This window comes from Pelophylax lessonae (assembly GCF_965119305.1).
Source record: "Pelophylax lessonae genome assembly, chromosome: 13".
In the NCBI taxonomy this organism is placed as follows: Eukaryota; Metazoa; Chordata; class Amphibia; order Anura; family Ranidae; genus Pelophylax; species Pelophylax lessonae.
Window position 1 is genome coordinate 35,932,446 of NC_138780.1, and position 24,714 is coordinate 35,957,159.

Here is a 24,714-nt window from a genome sequence, read left to right on the forward strand (position 1 = left end):
CAGAAGTTCAGATGTTATGCCTGCCTCCAAAGACGCCCAAAAAATGCCCAATAAATGCCTGCAACAACACACCTGGGCGTTTTTGTTGCAGGCGTTTATTGTGCATTTTTTGGGCGTCTTTGGAGGCAGGCATGACATCTGAACTTCTCTATAGGGGTATATATACACACACACATATATGTACATATACACATATACACATATAGGTGTGATAGGAGCGGAACCCTATGCCTGCAAATAATTTCATTAGCGCAGGCATAGGGTTCCGCTACTTTCACACCTATATGTGTGTATATGTACATATATGTGTGTGTGTATATATACCCCTATAGAGAAGTTCAGATGTTATGCCTGCCTCCAAAGACGCCCAAAAAATGCACAATAAACGCCTGCAACAAAAACGCCCAAGTGTGAAAATAGCGGAGCCACTACCCTGCTCTACTAAAAATTCTAATAAAAATGACCTTTTTTTCTGGTTCTGGACATGCTACAAAGCTGCAACTTCACAGGTACACGTCTTAGACCCCCCAGACACTAAATCCAAAGAAATCTCTTTTTTTTTTTCATAAATTTTTTCAATAATTGGCTCTCCATCAAAAACGACAAGAACTTTTTTTTGTGTGATTAATAGTCCCTGGGGCATGACCCAGAACCCTAGGCACTTTTTAGGGGCATTTATTGGGTTTTAGGGCTTCAAAATTGTGTTTTTTGATTACCGAAGTTCGGGTCCTATTGACTTTAATGGGGTTCTGGAATCCGGACCCGAACTTTCGGGAGGTATGGGTGTTCTGGTCGAACCAAACTTTTCAAAAGTTCGATTATCCCTAATGTTTAGCCCAAACTTATGCTCGGCCCAAACCGTTCACCCACCCTTAGTGGTGCCTGAACACTGTAACCCCTCACAGCTACTCATGCTGGGTGAAGGAACTGGCCCTGCTTTTAAAAATTAGAAACAAAAATGTAAGTTACTTGTACTTTTCATACAGGTGCAGAAAAATTGGTCCTTGGGTGTTGGTGGTGCCTGAACACTGTAACCCCTCACAGTTACTCTTGCTGGGCGCAGGCACAGGCCCTGCTGTTAAAAATTAGAAACAAAAATTGAAATTACATGTACTTGTCCTACAGGTGCAGAAAAATTGGGCCTTGGGTGTTGGTGATGCCTGAACACTGTAACCCCTCACAGTTACTCTTGCTGGGTGCAGGAACGGCCCTGCTGTTAAAAATGAGAAACAAAAATTTAGATTACATGTACTTGTCATTAGGGATGATCTAACTTTTCAAAAGTTCGGTTCAGCCAGAACATCCGAACTTCCCGAAAGTTCGGCCCGGATTTCAGAACCACATTGAAATCAATGGGACCTGAACTTCGGTAATCAAAAAACACAGTTTTGAAGCCTAAAACCCAATAAATGCCCCTAAAAAGTGTCTAGGGTTCTGGGTCATGCCCCATGGACTATTAATCACACAAAAAAAAGTTCTTAAAAATTGTCATTTTTGATAGAGATTTTTCTGTAGCATGTCCAGAACCAGAAAAAAAAAAGATTGTTTGTATTAGGTCACTTATAGAACAGGGATATGTCTTCCCTCTTTTCACACCTATATATATGTAAGTGTAAAAATACATATAAGTATATGTGTATATATACTAGGGCTGGGCGATATGGCTGAAAACTGTATCACGATATCAGTGTTTCATATCGGTCGATATCGATAATTATTGATATTTTTTATTACCCATTTAAAATAAGGACCCTAGGGTGAGAATGCAGGGCGGCGGGCATGGTACAGGAGAATGCAGGGCGACTGGCATGGTGCAGGAGAATGCAGGGTACTGGCATGATGCAGGAGAATGCAGGGTACTGGCATGATGCAGGAGAATGCAGGGTACTGGCATGGTGCAGGAGAATGCAGGGTACTGGCATGGTGCAGGAGAATGCAGGGCACTGGCATGGTGCAGGAGAATGCAGGGTACTGGCATGGTGCAGGAGAATGCAGGGTGACTGGCATGGTGCAGGAGAATGCAGGGTACTGGCATGGTGCAGGAGAATGCAGGGTACTAGCATGGTACAGGAGAATGCAGGGTACTGGCATGGTACAGGAGAATGCAGGGCACTGGCATGGTACAGGAGAATGCAGGGCGACTGGCATGGTGCAGGAGAATGCAGGGTACTGGCATGGTGCAGGAGAATGCAGGGTACTGGCATGGTGCAGGAGAATGCAGGGTGACTGGCATGGTGCAGGAGAATGCAGGGTACTGGCATGGTGCAGGAGAATGCAGGGTACTGGCATGGTACAGGAGAATGCAGGGCACTGGCATGGTACAGGAGAATGCAGGGCACTGGCATGGTGCAGGAGAATGCAGGGTACTGGCATGGTGCAGGAGAATGCAGGGTACTGGCATGGTGCAGGAGAATGCAGGGTGACTGGCATGGTGCAGGAGAATGCAGGGTACTGGCATGGTGCAGGAGAATGCAGGGTACTGGCATGGGGCAGGAGAATGCAGGGTACTGGCATGGTACAGGAGAATGCAGGGTACTGGCATGGTGCAGGAGAATGCAGGGTACTGGCATGGTACAGGAGAATGCAGGGTACTGGCATGGTACAGGAGAATGCAGGGTACTGGCATGGTGCAGGAGAATGCAGGGTACTGGCATGGTACAGGAGAATGCAGGGCACTGGCATGGTACAGGAGAATGCAGGGTACTGGCATGGTACAGGAGAATGCAGGGTACTGGCATGGTACAGGAGAATGCAGGGTACTGGCATGGTACAGGAGAATGCAGGGTACTGGCATGGTGCAGGAGAATGCAGGGCACTGGCATGGTGCAGGAGAATGCAGGGTACTGGCATGGTGCAGGAGAATGCAGGGTACTGGCATGGGACAGGAGAATGCAGGGTACTGGCATGGTGCAGGAGAATGCAGGGTACTGGCATGGTACAGGAGAATGCAGGGCACTGGCATGGTACAGGAGAATGCAGGGTACTGGCATGGTACAGGAGAATGCAGGGTACTGGCATGGTACAAGAGGATCCAGGGTTGTGGGCATACTACAGGCGATGCAGTGCTGTGGGCATGGTACAGGTAGACCATGCCCGCAGCACTGCATCCCTTGTAGTGTGCCCGAAGCCCTGCATAATGGCAGGTAGTGAAGCTGTTTCACTTACCTGTTCCAGAGGCGCCTTCATTTTAAAAATGGCGCCGCCCGGCGCCGCCACGTCATTGCGCACGCGCCGCCACCACTCGTGTAATTTCGGCTATTTCCGGCCTCTCCCGAGCGGCGGCGGGTGCATACATGTCACCGCGCACGCGCCGCCGCCGATCGGGAGAGGCCGGGAGTAGCCGAAATTACACAAGCGGTGGCGGCGCGTGCGCAATGACGTGGCGGGGCCGGGCGGCGCCATTTTTAAAGCTTAAACCCGTCGGAGCGGACTTATCGTTCAAATTCTTTTATTGCTATTGGAAATGTCACTATCGCGATACATATCGGTATCGTTTTATCGCCCAGCCCTAATATATACCACTATACACAAGTTCAGATGTTTTGCCTGCCTCCAAAAACCCCAAAAAAATGCCTGCAACAACACACCTGGGCGTTTTTTTTTTTTTTTTTGGCGCTAGCGTTTTTTGGGCATTTTTTTGGGTTCTTTGGAGGCAGGCAAAACATCTGAACTTCTGTATAGGGGTATATATGTACACACACCCTTATATGTATTTTACACTTACACATATATAGGTGTTATAGGAGCAGAGCCATATTAATGTTAATTATTTAATTAGCGCAAGCATATATTTCTGCTACTATCACACCTATATATGTCTAGGTGTATATATACATACATGGGTGTGTGTATATACCCCCTATACACATGTTCAGATGTCATGCCTGACTCCAAACATGTCCTCAAAAAATCCCTATCAACGCCTGCAGCCAAAAAGCAAGCTGACGGGTGAGAAGCCATATTAGTGTTCTGAATGTGACTTAAGAGAAACAATGTTTTCTCTATAGCGGTCACCCTGACATGGAAGGGTTTGGTCACCCTGCCATAGCAGTCAGTGTCAGTTCACCCTACACTACATTACGGTCACCCTGGCACTTAACACTTTCCCTACAGAAACTAATTTTTTCCATCTAACTAAAGTGTAAAGGAGCACTCTAACTACACTAGATATCCCTTTCCTCACACTAATAAATGCTAAATGACACTTTTGAAGCACATTTAACAGAACTGCTTCCATTCTCTTCCATGTCCCTGTATTACAATGCTAGGAATTTGCCAGGGCTATCTTATATACTGGGGGGGCGTATTCACTAATGATTGGTCTAGGGACCCCCTAGTCACTCCAATCACATTCTTAGCATTCTCCTGCCCCCTCAATTGGCTTTTACTAATGGTTCTGGTCCAATCACAGGCTTTTAAAGCCCATTTCCTATCCCATTGCATTTTGGTTGGTTCTGGTTGCCGAATTCCGAACTTTTTCAGCAAAAAGTTCTAAATTTGGCCGAACCTCGAACAGCCAATGTTCGGGTCGAACCGATTGTCGACCCGAACCGTTCGATCATACCTACTTGTCATACAGGTGCAGAAAAATTGGGCTTGGGTGTTGGTGGTGCCTGAACACCGCAACCCCTCGCAATTACTCTTGCTGCTGCAGCATTGCCATTGTTGAGTTCCAGCTGGTGGGCATGTCACATATGAGGCGGTTGGTGGGCAGGTTGGATTCCCGTTGAATGTCAGCCAGTCAAGCACTGGCATTGCATGACTACTGGAAATGGCCACAGACTTTTCTGGCCTGCCTCAGAAGATCATGTAAGCCCAGTTACCTGTTCAAGAAATGCTGCACCACCAAATTCAGGACATGTGCCAAGCATGAAACATGTGTCAAGTGTCCCTGTCAGAGAGCTGAGAGAAGGTTGGTGCCATTGTTGCATACAACCATTCCTGGCTCAAGCTGCCGTGGCGTTAACTATCTCTGAGCCTGCCCCTGCAGAGCTGACAGAATCTCTGGCTCAGTGTGGCTCCTGTCCCCTAAACAGACCAACTGAAGCACTGCATGACATCTTTTAGCTTGACTGCTTGCGTAACCCCTTGAACCCTTAGGGAGCACTGCTGGTTCAGGACAATTCAGCAGAAGAAACCATCGAGGAAGAAGAAAAGGAGGGGGTGGAGCAGACAGATGTGGCAGAATCACCACCAGTGCTTTAGAGGCGTGGTGTGGAACAAGCTCCAGCACTGAACCCTGTCATGCATCCTTCCCAGCTGCCAGCAGAGTTACCCAGTGCACCGTGAAGGAAATGTAACATCCATGACTATGCCTGCTGGACCATGAGTCAGCAGAATTGTGAACCTTCCTGCTGACCGCTCTGTCCAACGAGGCCACAACATTGCCTTCCACATGATGGTACAGAGATGGAATGGTCTAAGTGAAAAAAAATATATATTTCCGAAACCTTCCACTGGGGTACAGCACATTCCACAAATTCACAAAGGGGGCAGAGTCTACCAGATTAAAAGGCAGCAGTTGTAGTGCTAGCAATTTGGCCAAGCTAGCATTTAGAAGCTGAGCATGTGGATGGCTGGGACAGTATTTTTTTTTATGGTACAGCAACTGGGGTAGTGAAATTTGCTTGCTGATCAAATCAACAGGTGGTGTACTGCTAGCAGATTGGGTGCAAGTACCTGTGACACCCATTGCTATACCATCATCCCTCTCAGTGCAGATTTTTGGGAGGACTTGAGGTATAGTAGGAGTAGAGATCCCTGGTGAGGAGCAAGGAGAAGTCTGCATTTTATTATGATGTGGGTCTTTCAGGTGCTGTTGCCAACACACTGCATGGCAGGTCATCATATGTCTTGTCAAGCATGTGGTGCCCAAGCAGCTGGTGTTCTGGCCACGCTTGATCGGCTTCGGACAGAGATTGCAAACAGCAACGCTGCGGTTTGCTGCACATGTGTTGAAAAAAGCCCACACCAATGAACTTTTGGAAGTCAGCAGGAAGTTCACAGTGTCCTGCACCTGTGGAGCTCTGTGGTGTGATGCAATATGGTGGCTGCCCTTAAGCCGGCCCCTGGAAAAGATCCTCTCTCGTTGGAGTTGTGCCGCCTCCTCCTCCTCACTTTCCTCCTCTAGTCTCCCAGGCACCCAAGTATGGTCAGTGACCTCATCATCCCTCCCTCCTCATCAATGGAGCACACTTGGCAGTATGCTGCAGCTGGGGGAACATGACTGCTAGTTTCTTGTCCATCATTGTCACCCCCTCTCTCTAGGCTCACGTTATCCCTTCCTCAACCTGGGAACCATCATCGGAGCATTCAACTTCTGCACATACGCCAGCATCATGTAACTGACACTATGATCAAATAATTCAAGTGACTCCTCCATGCATGAAGGTGAGGCTACGGAAGGAGTAGCTGTGGACAGGGAAAACACAAGAAAAGAGCGCAATTGTTCAGGACCATGATATTAACCCAAAGGCATCCAGGATGTATATAGAAAAACAAGATTAAAACAAAAAGATACGGCAACAATGAATAAAATGTATAAAAAAACAAAGGTCCATACAAACAGGGGTGGCCATCCAGGGGGACCAGAAGTGGAGTCCCAAAATACTGCAGAAGAAAAGAGGAGAACAGGAGGCACCACTAAGTGTAATAAATACGAGATTTATTGGAAAATAATAGTAAAACAACTCACAAAATCAGAGGAGTTGAAAGCCTGTAAACTGATGTCCTGTGTGAAACGTCAGTGGTCTTCTGGCAATGGCAGATGCTATCAGGAGGGATCTGTGCACCGTGATGAAAAGCTGGCTGATCAGTGAGCAGCTTAGGATGGCCCGACTCACGCTGGCTGATGGATGAGCCGAAAAACGAGGCTTGGGGCGCAGGAAGCCGTGCTGGAAGAGGAGGTGATGTCACAAAAGCGCAAAGCATTTACGAGCTTGCTGGCTGCAATGACGTATGCAGCAATGCACCTTCTTCAATAGGGAGGACAAATGTATCGATGCAGACCTCTGTCTGCATATATGTTGCCACAAATGGAGGGGCTTTTAATTGAACTGAATAATTTGAGAAAAAAGCCAATCAAACAAGGGGGGGGGGTGCTAATGAAAAACATAAATTGTAACTGGAAACAAATGCGGGTATGACTTTTGAAATCCTATATGGGTATGGGTATAAAAACAAATGCAAAAAAAGCAACATGTCCGCAGAAGAGGTCAGCAACACAGTACTACAGTAAACTGACTGCAGTACACTGTGTTACACAAGATGAATAAGCACAGCACTACACTACACTGACTGCAGTACACTGTATTACACAAAATTAAACATCAAACCCCAATCCACTAACTACCCAGCCTAATCTCAACTCCTAACACACTACACACGGCTGCCATGTAAGAAGCCTTATATAGTGTAGGGTGCGGACTTAGCACCTGAGTCATGATTGGCTAAAGGCACCCTGCCTTTGGCCAATCATGACTCTGACAGGACATTGTACTGTGATTGGCCAAAGCATACCGGTCAGGTGCATGCTTTGGCCAATCACAAGCACCTAATGCAATGCAATTGCGCAGTGCATTATGGGGCACTCATCGGTGGGTGAACTTCCCGTCGAGCGCCCCATCTTGTATGCACAGATCCTCCTCTTTTTCCACTGTCTCCAAAAGATGTCAAGATAAGACAGAGCCTTTGGAGTCAGGCTGCACATGCTCAGTTTGGTATGTATTGCTAGAGAGGTTTTTTTTTCTTGGAAGAGTGCATGTGATCAGCACAGGGCCAATCAGCACTGTCCAGACACATCCAGACAGAGGGTCTGGAGCCCTGCAGCCTCATAAAACAGCTCAGTGTAGTATGACCCCCCCCCCCTACAAGTTTCACCAGGAACAGATAGAAGTCACAAGACTGCTATATACTGATGATGAGAAAATGTATTTAGCAGTTTATATTTACTAAAATAATTGAATTTACATGCTCTGTGTATAGTGGGAGACCAGATATAGGGAATGCAGGATCTGGGTTTAGTAACACTTTAAGGATGTAAAAAAGTCTCACATATGTGATATTACTATACTTGGCACAATGTATTTTTGGGTGTAGTTCTTAGTATGTACATGTTATGTGTTAGAAATATCTTATAAATTGACAACTTTGTTTAAAAAAAATAATTTCCTTTCCACATTTTCCACAAAACTTGGGGAAACAATGACATGTTCAAACCATATTATGCCTCGTAGAAAATACATTGGGGTGTTTGATTTCCAAAATGTGGTCATTTTGTGGGTATTTCCATTGTCCTGGTGCAATCAAAAATTAGGTAGTCAGGAAATGAGATTTGTAATTTATTCTCCTAGAACACCTGAAGGTTCTCCTTGGATGTTGGAACTTTCCATGTGGTTAGGGTGTGAAAAAGTCTCACACATGTTTCCCCATATGCAGGAAAAGTAATGTTTTATGGGGTATAATTGAAAATATGCTTATGCCATGTATGAGAAATTTGTGTTTTGTGGAATTTTTTTTTTAGATTTCTTAATTTTCCAAAGAATTGTGGGAAAAAAATACAACTTAAAAAAACGTGCAATGCCTCTTACTAAATACTTGCTATACCTCTTGCAAAATTCCTTAAACTGTTTACTAATGATCCAAACAGGGTCATTTTTGGGTATTTGTACTGTCCTGGCATTTTAGGGCTTTAAGAAATGACATAGGATGTCAATATGTCAGGATTGATCAATTTTCAGTGATATGTACCATAGCTTGTAGACTCAATAACATTCACACAGGCTAAAAAAAATATACACTGATTTGGGTAATTTTTACCAAAGAAATGTAGCAGTATAAATTTTTGCTTAAATGTATACAGTAAAACTGCAGCAGGTGGTCGGCAAGTGGTTTAACAAGCCGAAAAGAAGCAAAAAAAAAGAAGTTAATACACTGAAATGTTTCCATTGATAATGCCACATTTGAATAACTCATACTGTAATTGTTTAGTCGGCTTTTAGAAAGAGCAATATGTTTTCATCAGTGCACATCATAAAGAGGTAGGGTCTGACAGGAGGAGGGTTTTCCAAGAATATGTATTAACAGCATAAACCAGAAATCAGTATACCACCCCACAAGCAAACAAACATGAAGCTTTTGGATTTTCTCCTGTTCTCTGAAGGTACGTAACTTTAATTTCTCAGAATATGGTTTTGCCTACATTAAAATGAGTTATTTATGACAAATAAATAAACATAAATATGTGAACATTTTAGTTCTCAAATTATTTGTTCTTCTAACATTCATATAGTCTTGTTAAAATCCGGTATATGACAAAAAAAAAGAAAAACTATTTGGAATTTAAAAAAAGACCACATAAAACATGGAAGTTTGATGACTGGTTAAAATTGTGTTTTAGTTTCTGTATAGATTGTGTTGAGTTGTATGTGAAACTTTTTTAACATTTTTTCAAAAAAATATTGGAACACTACAAGATTTGAAACTTTTAACTTTTATCTTTCAAATAAATTATAAATATCTAGTAATTTTAGAATTAATTTCAGCCATGTCTAATGAACACTTTTGTAAGTTAAAAGGATCAAAAGCAATGCATATTATACAATATACTAATATCAACAAATTCATAATTAATAAACACAGAATCTGGCCTACATAAGTAAAATAAAACAGTAACTCCATAAACCACAATTTTTTATTGAACTTCATGAATATACATCATGCCAAAATTGTTTTTCTTTTTAAGTGAGTTTTAGGGGAAGATTCTATTTGACACAATTTTTTTTTTAAATTTCCTCTCAATACTAGGCATATATTTATAAAATAGTGACTGCACCATTTAACAAACATTGTAGGGGTATTGTCCAGGCGTATGCGCTTAACCACGTGCTGACCGCCCGCCCCATATATACTGCGGCAGGCTGGCTCGGCTGCGTTAATCGACGTATGGGTACGTCGGTTCGCGGAAGCGATGCTGGGGGCGAGCGCACACTGCTGTCAGCGCGCTCCCACCCCCACTAGGCAGCGGGGATGCCGATCCATGGGGCCAGTGGCCGCGATTGCGGTCGGGCACCCACGATCACTCCCCGCTGAGAGAGAAGGACGGCTGTTCTCTCTGATGAGCACCTGTGATACTTCTATATAGGATCAAAGTTCTCTATGATCCTTTCGCAAGTCCCTCCCCCACACAGTTAGAAAACACTCCCTAGGCTCACACTTAACCCTTTGATCACCCACTAGGTTAACCCCTTCCCTGCCAGTGTCATTAGTACAGTAACAGTGCATATTTGTAGCACTGATTATTGTAGTAATATCACTGGTCCCCCCAAAAGTGTCAAAAATGTCAGTTAGGGGTCAGATCGGACCGCAGCAATGTTGCAGTTCTGCTAAAAATCGCAGATCGCCGATATTAATAGTAAAAATAAATAAATAAATAAATAAAAATGTCATAAATCTTTCCCCTAGTTTGTAGACGCGATAATCTTTGCGCAAACCAATCAAAATACGCTTATTGCGATTTTTTTTACCAAAAATATATAGCAGAATACAAATTGACCTTAAAGGATGAAAAATTTGAATTTTACATTTTTTGGGGGGGGGAATTTTATATAGGCAGAATTTTATTCAGAATTGTCGCTCTTTTTTTTATAGCGCAAAAAATAAAAATCAATATACCAATGATATATCTGATCAAATACCACCAAAAGAAAGCTCTATTTGTTGGAAAAAAGGAAATTCATTTTATTTTGGTACAGTGTTGCACGACATTGCAATTGTCCGTTAAAGTAATGCAGTGCCGAATCGCAAAAAATGGCCTAGTCATTAAAGGGCAAATCCTTTCGGTCTAGAAGTGGTTAAAAAACAGTGATTGATTAACCTGTAGTTAAAGATTGGTGAATGCCACCTTAATTTTATGAATATTTTTTGGGCAATTTTTTCATATTTTATTTTATAGTAAAAGTTATAAAACTTTTAGGGGGAAAGGACATTCAAAACAAATACTGAAATTTGATCACCATTGCTACGTTTGCCATTTTCTGGAATCGAATGGGCAATTGTTTTCTGTCACATCAGTCCCAGTAAATGGTAGTGAACCTACCGAACATTAGACAGAGGGAGGATGCGCTACAAGGAATTATGTTTCCTAGCAGCATGGTGCCACAATATTTAATCACATTTTTTGTTCCCACAAGGCCTTTTTTTTTTTAAGGTCGAATGCAATAAAATTTGAAAATTAAATGGTTAAAGGATGCTCAAAAAATGTAGAAATGACAACTTCCCTTGTAGAACAAACCCATTGAAGATGATTTAATACTTGTGTTATATAAAAGATGAAAAAAAAATTAAGTTCACCAAAGAAAAATCTTTGATTAGATCCGTAACAGTAAACAATTCCTCATGGGATCCAATCACTCAGATGTATCACTACGATGTATGACTAAGATGAATGAGTTATTGCTACTGGGCACTTTCTTCCCTTCCTACCAAGGCCAATTTTCAGTGCTGTCCAACATTGAATGACAATTGTGTTGTCATGCAACACTGTACTCAAACAACATTTTTATAATTTCTTTGAGACTGATAGAAGTTTCTTTTGGTGGTATTTAATGCACATTTTTTTTTTTTGATAAATAAAAAAAAATAGTTTTAGTTTTTGTTAAAAAATTTTGTAACAGAATCTTTTTTTTTTTTCTCAGGATAATTTTCTTTTTTGCAACTGACAAACACAATTACATCATATAGTCATGAAATCTGTATTTTTTACATGAAATCAATCTTTGAATTTAAAAACCATGTCTCATGAATTATTATTATATCAACAGGCAGATGCTAGTGATATTTTAAAAAACGGATAACCTACTGTATGTGATAATCTTTGTGAATGGGCCCCACTCTATGTTTGTAGCAAACGCAAAATATTATTGACTTGGCTTAACCACCTCCCACCCGGGCCATTGTACATATACGGCCGGGTGGGAGTCTCGTCCTTCTGATCGGACGTTCCAGAATGTCCTTCAGAAGGAGAGAGATTGCGCTGCGGGCACGCGCAGCAGCGCGATCTCGATGTGCCTGTGTCCCTAGGACACAGAGCAACAAGATGCGTCAGGAGGGCCCTGTGATTGGCCCTCCTGATCACATGACGGCTGTGTCCATTAACAGCAGTCATGTAATGTCAATACAGCCGTTGCAACGGCTTTGATCTCTTCTCCTCCTGACAGATCCTGTCAGTGAGGAGAAGAGGAGAGGATCGGTGCTGCAGCCGGGGGGATCAGTGAGTATTTATAAGTACTCACTGATCACAGGGGGGGTCTGTGCTGGTAATCAGATGATTGATTACCAGTGCAGCCCTGGGGGGAGGGGGTGCCACTAGAGCCACCAGGGATGCCCACCCATGACCAACAGGGATGCCCACCATGGCCACCAGGGATGGCCAACAGGGCTCAGAGAGCCTGCCAGTGGTGCCCCCTATCAGTGCTGCCCACCAATGCCATCTATCAGTGCTGCCCACCAGTGCCCGTTATTGCCATCTATCAGTGCCACCCACCAGTGCCCATTATTGCCCACCAGTGCTGCCTATCAGTGCCCATCAGTGCCCCCCATCAGTGCCCATCAGTGCCGCCCATCAGTGCCACCTATCAGTGCCCATCAGTGCCACCAATCAGTCCCCATCAGTGTTGCCTATCAGTCCCCATCAGCGTTGCCTATCAGTGCCCACCAATGCTGCATATCAGTGCTATCTATCAGTGCCACATATCAGTGCCCATCAGTGCTGCATATCAGTGCTACCTATCAGTGCCCATCAGTGCTGCATATCAGTGCCACCCCATCAGTGTCTCCTCATCAGTGCCTGTCAGTGCGGCGTCATCAGTGCTCATCAGTGCAGGAAAACACGTATCTATTTACAAAATTGTATAACCTAAACAAAAAAACTTTTTTTTTTTCAAACTTTTCGGTATTTTTTTATTTGTGCACCAAAAAAGAAAAAACCTGGCAGTGATCAAATACCACCAAAAGAATGCTCTATTTGTGGGGAAAAAAATGACATAAATTTGGTTTTAGTACAGTGTTGCATGACCGCGCAATTGTCATTCAAAATGCAACAGCGCTAAAAGCTGAAAATTGGTCTGGGAAGGAAGGGGGTTTAAGTGCCCAGTATTGAGGTAGTTAAGTGTTAGGCCGCAGGCCTATATTTGTGGGAGGAGCTAGCGTGCCTTTAAGACGCTGCTCCTCCCCTCCCCGCCTGCCGCGTCACACGCTGTCACCCCGGACAGCCGAACTTCCGGTTAGGCAGCAGCCGCCGCTGCCCCCGCCATCTCCGCTGACACGGCCGACACCGCCATCTCCGCTGTCACGGCCGGCTCCGCCATCTCCGCCATCTCCGCTGACGGCCGACACCGCCACTCCGCTGACGCCCCCGCCACCACCGCTGTTTCCTCCCGGCCTGCCTGCAGCTTGCTTCCAGCCTCATGCACCGTCATCTTCCGCTCGGGCGGCCCGTCCATCCGTCCGGCCGCCGGGCGGCAGGTACTGCTGGGGGGGGGGATGTTACTGGGGGGGTCCTGCGGGGGCTTGATTCTGCCTTGCCTGCTCCAGGCCACGGCTACACTTCATACGAGGGTCTCTGGGGGGTCTTGTTTTCTGCCTTGCCTGCACCAGGCCACGGCCCTGCTTCTTTCTACTCTTTCTGTCTGTACCACTGTACTAGCTGTGTACTTCTACTGTTATTTTCTATTTGCTACTTTGGGTTCTGTTGCCCTGCCTATGGACACTGCCTTGTTACCATGGTACTGCCGCTCTAATACTGTCGTGACTAGGGGTACTGCTACTACTGATACTCGTGCTTTGGGTTGATACTCTTATACTATTGTTACTATAGGCACGGCTACCTTAATACTGTTGCTACCAGGGGTACTGCTACTCTGCTATACTATTTGCCTTGGGCATTGCTACTCTAACACTATTGTCAACACGGGTATTGTTACTCTATTGGTACTAGGCATACTACTCCGTAATACTATTTCCATGGGTACTGCTGCTATGTATTGTCACACTACTGTTACTGCTGTTATCTTTTTGGTCTACTGCTATTCGTGCCACTTCACTCCCATGTCGTGTTCTACTGTTTCAGCTACACGGCTATACTGTTAAATACCACAACTACTGCGTGCCGATACACTGCTATGCCGGTACTGTGTGCACCATGACGGTATATACTGCCACATTTTCTATTTCCACCGCACGCGCTACTGCTTACACCTACAGAGGCGCTGCCAATATCATTCCTTCATGCACCATTGCTTACATGCCGTCATGCATGTCACTACCATGGACGCTACCATACGGCCACGCTATATCACCATTGATACTATTCCCACCACGTGACTACTATACACTATTGTTTCACTACCTACGCTGTTACCACCGCCGTGCTACGGTTACACTGCTACACTACTTGACTTTCTATACGCATGTGGTGCCGCTGTTATACTACTACACTACGTACGCTACTTCCGTGTGTACTACTACTACTTCGTTATGTTGCACTACCCTTTCATCAAGCCTCCGTATAGGGTTAGAGAACTGGCTATTTAGGGCTAGGCGCTGGCCTTAGTCTCCCTGGTAGCTGGTCCCGCGAGGCCAACACCCCAATCTCAACACGGAGATTTTTTCGCCCTCGGGCCAAATCATAGTTAGTGCCTCGCATCCACCCATCTCTTGGGATCATAGTCAGGGCCTCACCTGTCACGGCCACACGTTAATCTTTTACCAGTCACCGAGAGGCCAACCCCCCGCCACCACGCTAGTGGCTCGTGCCCCACGCCCAAATCATAGATAGAGCCTCTCATCTGCCGCTCGGCAACTAGCAGGGCCTCACCTGTCACGGGGTAGTCAGCTTTCGCCTCGGCACTAGTTAGCCAGCCAGTTCTGTTTTAGCTCAACGGTGTTTGTTTAACCAATTTTTCTTGTGTGTTATTTTCTCTTTTCAGCATGTCTCAAGCAGTCATCGTAGGCGAAGGGTCATCCCCTCCAGGCACACCCGCTAGGCCTACCACCCCTGTAAGAACTGGTACCCCCAGGGAATTCCGAGAACCTTCCACGCCAGGCCCCTTGTAAGACCCTGGACCATCCCCAGGACTTCGTCTGTTTTTAGCCATACGGGCTCCCCTTTTCAGCTACGGCAAGGAGGCTGTATCCTGTGTACAGCTCTCAGCACATCCTGGGGTTCCTGGACTGGGTACCTGCTCTCGGGGGGGGGGCTCGGACGGACATTAAAGGACGCTAGACTCCATCTTCTGATCACTACAATCAAACAGTGTCAGTCTGTCCAAACTGGAAACGCTGACCATCCCACATGGTCCCACTTCCCTCTAAGCCGTTGCAGGCTCTCACTCCTAACAACTGATGGAGTAGGCCCCCAGCCTCGCCTTTCTTCCCTTCTGCTTCCCCAATCTTTTCCCCGGCACATTGTCCCCCCAGCACTCCGCTAGGACATTTTTGAGGGGTGGACGTGTACCTGGTTTCCTTACTATCTGCCTCTCTAGTTGATGTAGGAAACTGGGTGTACAGTTACGGTGATTCGGCCATCATGATGAAGGCCGGAGACCCAAGACTCTACAAGCTTCCATACCAGATTTTGTCCTAGCCTTCGGCATCCACAGGGACATTGCATGCTCCGTGCGTTGCAATGCCGGAAGGTATTAGGTTTTAACTTCTTGTGGTGGTTGACTTAGGCGGCAGTACGGGGGTTTTCTTGTCCTTCGACTTCCACAATCTGTATCAGCAAGCAGTGGCAGCTTGGCCCAGTTTTACGTCCGTTCTCACTGGAGCCTCTTGGGCTCAGAACTATTTTTCAGGCTTTTTTTTCGCAGGCTTAGGCAGTCTGCTCCTCCACCTCTCCTACTGCCGACCTGTGCCCCTCGGAGGCTGATCCCTCCTTTCCTGGTTCCTCATGGGGGAGCTAGCAAACCCGATCTACGTAGCCTAAGGGACAGGCTTGGTCGTCCCGTCATTTGTTTGGCTCAATTGTGCTTTAACCCTTATGGAGGTGCCTGTAATTTTAGTGCCTGCAGTCTGCTGCACATCTGTTCCATATGCCTTGGGCCCATGCCAAATCCATGGGCCTGCTATGCCGCCAAACTCCATTGGGGTAGGCACCAGCGCATATTCCAATAAACATCTTGTCATTATCTGTCTGCTCTTCGTTCGTCCACTAACCCGAGCCTGTATTTACCCTCATTCTATCTACCTATTCTCTCCTTACCGTTTCACCCTGGTCATGCCATCCAAGCCAACTTGAAGGCAGGTAGGGCCGCATGGCTCAGTTAGTCCGTCACCCCTACGCCTTGAATTGCTACCCATTCGTCCTTCCTTGTTCATGGTGTCAAGGGCAGTAGTATGTTCCTTCCTGTTAGTCTCACGTTTGGGGCCTTGAGTAGCCTGGGAAGTTTCGTCACTTGCTGAGACTCCCTGCTGGTTCCTCCTCTTTTTCTCTAGATGCCCCACGATGTTTCATCACGTGGATGATTTCCTGTTGGTCGCACATAGCGACTGCAACCCTGTCAATCCCTTGGCACTGTAGCACCGTCACTACCTTAGGCGTCCCCCTGTCACTAGACAAGACTACTGTACCCACCACTAGACTAGTCCTCTTAGGCGTCACACTCGTTCCACGCCACACAGTCTAGTCCCCCCCGTGGTCAAACTCGGGCGTTTCGCTAGGAAGTAGTTAAGTTCCTACTAGTTGGAACTTGTTCGTAAGGATCTTCATTCTGGTTGGTTCCTTGAATTCTGCAACACGCATTATTCCCCAAGGTAGATCATTTATTTCTAGGCTGTTGGGCTTATCAACGGGCCTTCCAGATGAACCTTGGACGCTCAGATTCCCCGGCTAGGGTAGTCCTGGCTATGGGATTGGTATTCCTGGTACACCAGCATGGGGTCTCCATGTTCATCCCACCGGGATCCGCCCGATCCTCCACATTTGGCGAACCCTCTACGTCTGGACGGACGCAGCCGCCGTTACCGGGTTGGCAGCACTCATAAACTCTTCTTTAGGTGTTTGTTGGCCGGTTAGGTCTCTTGACTTATCCGCCTCTCGTGAGACTTCGGCCTTATTAGGGTTTTACCTGATAGTAACGCCGGCTTTCGCATGGGGCAATCCTGGACAGGTATGGCTGTGAAGTATTAGTATCAACTAGGCAGCCGAGACGAGATCAAGTAGGGCCGTTCATCTTCTTTGATCATCATGAGGCTGGTTCGCTGGCTGACCTGGGAGGCAGCCACCGGTCAGTTCTTCCTCTTTGGCGATATTCACAAGTTCCCCAAGTTCGTCAAGTTGATCCTGGGCTAGCCCGGTTTTTGGCTCACGGTGACAATTGTCCCGGGTGGCCGTATCTGCGGACACCAGGAGGACTCACGCCAGAGCCTTGACCATCTTCCAAGGTTCTCAATTGAACTTGTCTTACACGGTCGTTCAGTTCACCATGGTCGCATTCGCTGTTTTTTGCCACCTTTTAGCTCAGACTTCTCTATAACACGGGCAAACTTTACTTTGTCTAGTGTACAATCCACGCTTTGTCATCTGCTCCAAGCCTTTCTCCTTTCCTCAGGGTTGCCCAGTGAAGAAGGTATTGTAGGTTTGGTAGGGAGAGCATCACGAGACATCAAGCGCTGCCCTTAGATGGGAATTCCGGACCTTCTGGCGTACTGGACACGTCACCATTCGAACCTCGTACTTCCTAGTCATCAACTTCCATTTATTAGTCCATGGGCTCTTGGTCCCGGGATTTCACCTTTGCAACCCGGTCGGCTAGGCAATCGTGCCTCCTCGAGAGGTTAGGTAGGTAGAGGACCGCTGTCCTTTCACTCCGACGTTCATAGGCCGGGCAGACATACCATCCGTTGGCATCCCCGTCTACCCGACCGAGGTTAACTGGTGCCTAATTGGAATCCTGAAAATCTTCCAGCTCGGGACTCTCCCAGCCGCTCTCCGCCATTCTCCCTGACAGGTAGTCCCCTAACCACTACTTAATTTATGTTTTACATTCGCTCGTTGTGCATTGAATTAGGCTGGGACCCCTCTTCGCATTCCGGACATTCATTCAGAACAGGGGCGGCTTCAGCTGCTTCTAGTGCCAATACGCCAGGGCACATAATTATAACCAGGGCGATGGGAATCAGCTATTTTCCACGCATACACCCCTCACCCGGGGAAAGAGGTAAGGTTAGCCTTCAAGAATCTTGTATCGTGAGTTGTGACAAGTATTAGTGTGTTTACCGCTTACTTTTTGCCCTCTTTTATTTACAGGCCTACCCCCTACGTCGGTTCCGGCACACCACACCGACTTATCCATACCTGCAGGTTCTAATCATCATTAATTAGCCGACCACAAGTGTTAGGCCGCAGGCCTATATTTGTGGGAGGAGCTAAGGTGCCTTTAAGACGCTGCTCCTCCCCTCCCCGCCTGCCGCGTCACACGCTGTCACCCCACCCACCTTCACCCTTTTTTAATACTCTATCCCTCGGGTGGGCCCTCTTTTATTTACAGGCCTACCCCCTACGTCGGTTCCGGCACACCACACCGACTTATCCATACCTGCAGGTTCTAATCATCATTAATTAGCCGACCACAAATATAGTTTCTTTGGTCTATCATCACACATAATACGATAGCTATTTTATTTTGGCCTCCTCTGGATTGAAGTTTGTAAAAAGTTAAAGTGTTTGTCCAGACAAAACTTTTTAATTAGTTATCGATAGGATGGGAAAATATTAGAACCCTGTTGAGTTTATGCCGCTGTCCAGAGATCTTTTACTGAGAGTTCTTCAAATTTACTGTTCTACTAACAACGGCTTTACCAGACATAAGGGAGGGACAATCGACATCGGGAACATACAGTGTAAACCTGATGGGTATTTGTCTTTTTTGCTAACTATAAATTATAACTTGTGCTTTTGTTTTACCCCATGGAGTAAAATGTAATGCAGAAACATTAATATGTTGACAGATTTTGCTTCATAAAATATATACTGGAAGTAAAAAATAGTTCTCAGTTTCCAAAAATGTACTTAGCAGAATTTTAGCACCAGAAATGTCACTCGTGAATTTTCCGCTTAAATACATTTTATTAAATGTGTTATATATTTATCACAACTACACCGTCAATGTATAACACCTTCTAACTTTATAGTAGCTTTCTAAACTTAAACTTCAAAGTTTTCCATAAAATTGTACCGAAACCTGAACCCGTCATATATTTACATAATGGGGATATTCCATGCTAAATCCTAAATCATCTTCTTTTCCAGTGGTTGTCTCCCAGATGGTTCTGTATAATCCTCAGAACATTGTGCCAGCTAAGGTTGGTGCCACCGCAGTGATCAGCTGTGCGTCCAATTCAACTTTGGAAGAAGGAAATCTCATTTCCTGGTACAAAAAGTGCTCCGATCTAAGAGAAAGACCTATAAAGGTGAAGGCCTGTAAAGATGATAATGATAAACATAAATATGGATGTAAAAACTCTGCCTATAGGGCAAACCTGGAGATTTATAATGTACAGATTATTGATTCTGGAGTTTATTACTGTGCATTCCATTTTGTGACTCTGCTACGATTTAGTAATGGGACAGAACTAATTGTAAGAGGTAAGTTTATATACAAAGATACTCTTTCTGATGTTTCTGGCGTTGGCTGTTATCAGGGACATCTGATTAAATTATCTTTGAATCTATCTAAACACAACCTGGATGGCATTTATGCTAAAACATTGGGGTTGATTTAGTAAAGGCAAATAGACTGTTCACCTTGCAAGGAAATTTTCCCCAGAGCTTAGTGAATGAGAGGAAACTCTGCCGTCTTCCATCATCTAATCATGTGGATTTTTTTTCCTTGCGCGTGATTAAGTATTCTTGGCACCACAGTCCCTAAGCTCTGGGAAAATGCCTTTGCAAAGTGCAACTTCCCTAACAAAGTATAAGTTTCCTTGCAAAGTAAACAGCCCATTTACCTGCAGTACATCAACCCCACTGTGTTTTATAAACAGTTGTCTTGTTTTTTTTTTTCTTTTGTAAGGGCCGGTTCACATTATTGCGAGTGTGGCGATCGCATGTAATTCGGAGCGCACTGCTCCTTCATTACATGCGATCGGATGTGTGGATGCGAATTCAGCCATACACTTTGTATGGCTGAATTCGCACTGTATCCGCACCAAACTCGCACATGACCCTTTTTTCCAGCCGCATCAGGATCAGATCGCACGGTGGTTCACACTTGTGCGATTCGATCCTGTGCGAACTGTCAGATCGCACTGCGACATGCGATCAAACTGGGGGTGTCGTTAACATTTAATTGACACCCCCTGCGTATCGCATATGGCAGTATGAACTGCCAGATGTGCGTTTGCGATGCGGGAACAGGCTGCGAATTCGCAGCCTTCCCGCATCGCACAAGTGTGACCCGGGACTAAAACACTGTTTTGCCCTTTTTAATTACTTTTTTGCCTTCCTGACACTAATGATGGGCAAGGCCTGTGCAATGTACATTATATCAGCATGGCAGCTTGTAGTCGTCACCAAGGGCTCATGTGACTAGGTAACAATATACAGTAGGATTACAACTATTGTTGACTGTTGTCAGCCCATAACTGGAAGTACTTGAAAAAGGACCTTGACAGCAGGATCAGGTATAATAATAAAAAAAATCTGCAGATAAACCACTTGCTGACCGCCCGCCGCAGATTTACCGTGGCAGGCTGGCTCCACTGTGCAAACTGACATAGATTAACGTCGGCTCATGGGGGTGGTGCTGGGGGGCGAGTGCGCACAGCCAATGGCGCACTACCGCCCCCACTAGGCAGCGGGGATGCCAATCCACGGGATCAGTGGGCACGGTTGCTGCCGGGCACCCGCAATCGCTCCCCGCTGAGAGAGCAGGACGGTCTGCTGTTGTAAACACAGCCGACCGTTATTCTCTCTGAAATGATCACAGAGCCCCTGTGATCCTTCTATATAGGAACACAGGTCTCTATGATCATTTCACAAGCCCATCCCCCATACATTTAGAAAACACTCCCTTAGGCATACATTTAATTCTTTGATCACTCCTAGGTTAACCCCTTCCCTGCCAGTGTCATTATTACAGTAACAGTGCATATTTTTAGCACTGATTACTGTAGCAATGTCACTGGTCCCCCCAAAAGTGTCAAAAATGTCAGTTAGGGGTCCAATCTGTCTGCCGCATGGTCGCAGTCCCGCTAAAAATTGCAGATCGCCGCCATTACTAGTAAAAAAATAAAAGAAATAAAAATGACATAAAACCTTCCCCTAGTTTGTAGACGCAATAACTTTTGCGCAAACCAATCAAAATATGCATATTGCGATTTTTTATACCAGAAATATGTAGCAAAAAAAAATTGGCCTACAAGGATGAAAAAATTAGATTTTAATTTTTTTTTTTTTTTTTTGTTTGGGAATGTTATATTGCAGAATGTGAAAAATATTGTTTGTTTGTTTTTTTTCAGAATTGTCGCTTTTTTTTTTGTTTATAGCGCAAAAAATAAAAATCACACTGATTATTATTATTATTATTATTATACAGGATTTATATAGCGCCAACAGTTTGCGCAGCGCTTAACAAAATGAAGGCAGACATTACAGTTACAATACAATTCGGAACAAAAGGAATCAGAAGGCCCTGCTCGCTAGAGCTTACAATCTAAAAGGGAGGGTCAATTGATACAAAAGGCAATAGCTGTGGGGGATGAGCTGATGGAGCAAGTGAAACAGTGTTATTAGTTAGTAGCCGGGTAGGCTTCTTTAAAGAGAAGGGTTTTCAAGGAACGTCTAAAGATGGATAGATTAGGGGACAGTCGGACAGATTGGGGAAGAGAGTTCCAAAGAATGGGAGAAGCTGTGGAGAAATCCTGGAGGCGAGCATGGGAAGAGGTGACAAGGGAGCTAGAGAGCAGGAGGTCTTGGGAGGACTGAAGAGAGCGGCTTGGTTGATATTTGATCAGCTTAGTGATGTAGCTGGGGGCAGAGTTGTGGATGGCTTTGTAAACTATTGTTAGCACTAGTTGACACAGATGATCAAATACAACCAAAAAAAAGCTCTATTTGTGGGAAAAAAGGACATCAATTTTATTTGGGTACAGTGTCGCACGACCGCGCAATTTTCCATTAAATTAACGCAGTGCCGAATCGCAAAAAATGGCCTGGTCATTAAGGGGGGAAATCCAATGACAATGTTAAAACTTTTTTGAGATTTTAGCAATTTGCTTTATATCTACTGTTTATGCATTTTTTTTTTATTTAGGAGTAGCATCAATACCCATTACACTTCACAGCATATAACAGGGGTTCCAATAGGTGATACAGAGTGGTAATATAACCAAAGAATATGGTACAAAGACTAATAGTAAAATGTTCATAGAGGATAACAAAACTAGAACAAAGTCTGAAATCTCCATTTCTGTTCAACAGTGAGATAAAGTTAGAACATTGATGCTACAAGTGAGGAGATGGAGGACCATAGGAAATGGTTAGGGTCAATTTATAGCGAGTTTAGATCTACTTTAACAAATATTCTCTGCTTATTTTTGGCAATAATGGGCTGTAGGCTTTTATTAAAGTGGTTGTAAAGCTTCATTTTTTTTTAATTAAAATGACAAACAAGTTATACTTCCCTGCTCTATGCAATGCCCTGAACCTCCTCTTCTGGGGTCCTTCACCGGCACTCTGGGCTTCTCCTCTTCTCAGTACTTCCCCATAGGAACCTTCTTCCAATGGGGTGTGCCTGTTGGATTGCTCCCGAGTGTCTAGTGACACACACAGTGCTGCTTGGCCCCGCCCCCTGCTCCTTCCTCACAGGCTTTGAATGGCAGCAGCAGGATTCAATGGCTCCTGCTGCTGCCTCTGTGCCTGTAAATGTAGGGAGAGAGAAGAACTGCTGCTGGGCACAGAAAAGATTGTTCCAGGAGTCAGGTAAGTGTTTGGGGGGGTAACAAGTGGCAAAACGTTTTTTCACCTTAACCTCTTCCTGCCCACGCTTTAGTCAAAAGAGGGCTACATGACTGGCCTAAATTCCCTAAGAACCGGCCCCTTACCATGTGATCAGCTGTCAGCCAATGACAGCTGATCATGTGATGTAAACAGAGACGGTAATCGGCTTTGTTTTTTCCTAACGCTGACCGCCCAAGCCAATTACTGTCTAGAGTGAATGGGACATCGGTCCCGCACACTCCAGACCCACTGTTGCTAAGCAGTTCCCACCAGTGGCACATACCAGTGCATATCAGCACTGCTAAGCAGTGCCCACCAGTGCCACCTACCAATGCCACCTATCAATGCCACCAGTGCCACCTATCAGTGCCCATCAGTGCTGCCAATCAGTGCCCATCAGTGCCTCATGATCAGTGCCACCTATCAGTGTTCCCTACCAGCGCCACCTATCAGTGCCCTTCAGTGCCACATACCAGTGCCCATCAGTGCAGCCTCATCGGTGCCCACCAGTGCTGCCTCATCAGTTCCCATCAGTGCCCATCAATACCGCCTTATTAGTGCTGCCTATCAGTGCCCATAAGTGCTGCCTATCAGTGCCCATGAGTGCAGCCTCCTCAATGAAGGAGAAAAAAATTCTGTTTGCAAAATTTTATAATAAATTATAAAAAAATAATTTCAACATTTTGGTCTTTTTTTTTTTTTATTATTTGTTTAGCAAAAAATAAAAATCCCAGGGGTGAATAAATACCACCAAAAGAAAGCTCTATTTGTGTGAAAAAAAGACAAAAGATTCATATGGGTACCGTGTTGCATTAGCGTGTAATTGTCATTCAAAGTGCAACAGTGCTGAAAGCTGAAAACTGGCCTGGGCAGAAAGGGGGTTTAAGTGCCCAGTAGGCAAGTGGTTAATGCAGAGAATTTAACTTTAGAACCACTTTAATGACCATTCTGCATGTTGTCTGACTCAGAGAAAGCCCATCTCAATATGTGACCTCATGATGATCAGGCCAACTAATAGGTATTTTGTATTACTGGAATTTTTGTAGAGCAAATCCATGTGCATTTCATTTGGCCAGATTCTAGTGATAACAGGTAGAAAAAAAACTGTTATTTCTAAACCTAATCTCACTTAGACAACACATTACTTACATTATCTAGAACAGTACGCTAAATCACTATAGTGTCCTATGTTCAGAAATACAATGTTCAATTTATTTAAGTATGGATTCTGCTTTTGTTTCACAGAGATTAGACAACATATACTGCATACCTTATTTATTTACAGATGATTCCGCAATGAACAGCTCCATTCACCTCCTGGCTTTGACTAAATTCCCTCATCTGAAGGCTACCATAGAGCTGGCTTGTGTAGTCAGTACTTCTCTGTTTAAAGTTCCCATCACCTGGACTGTTTCTGGAAAACATCACAAGGGCATCATGACCTCTGTGGAGGAATCTGGGGGCAACAAGAAGACTTTTCAGAACCAACTCTCACTATCCAATGACCCCTGGGACTATGGAGATAATGTGACCTGCGAAGTCTGGCTCAGTTCCTCACCTATCCAGATACATTGGACAATAAAAGAAAGAGGTAACAGTATACAATTATAGGGCATACATTCCCAATTATATGGAAGTTAAACTGAAAATAATTCCATCATTTACATACATTATGCACTACTATGTTAAGGAGAAGTCCATGAATTATCTATGGAATG

General features: G+C 45.0%; 1 pseudogene across 1 annotated transcript in view; it reads left to right on the forward strand.

Annotated features, from left to right (window-relative positions):
* Window positions 1-9,126: 9,126 nt before the first annotated feature.
* Window positions 9,127-24,714, forward strand: part of LOC309569327 — a 37,301-nt pseudogene continuing 21,713 nt past the window's right edge. The window contains exons 1-3 of the transcript in view: window positions 9,127-9,160; window positions 19,307-19,642; window positions 24,282-24,587. The product of the transcript in view is annotated as an uncharacterized misc_RNA (transcript). The remainder of the gene's footprint in view (window positions 9,161-19,306; window positions 19,643-24,281; window positions 24,588-24,714) is intronic.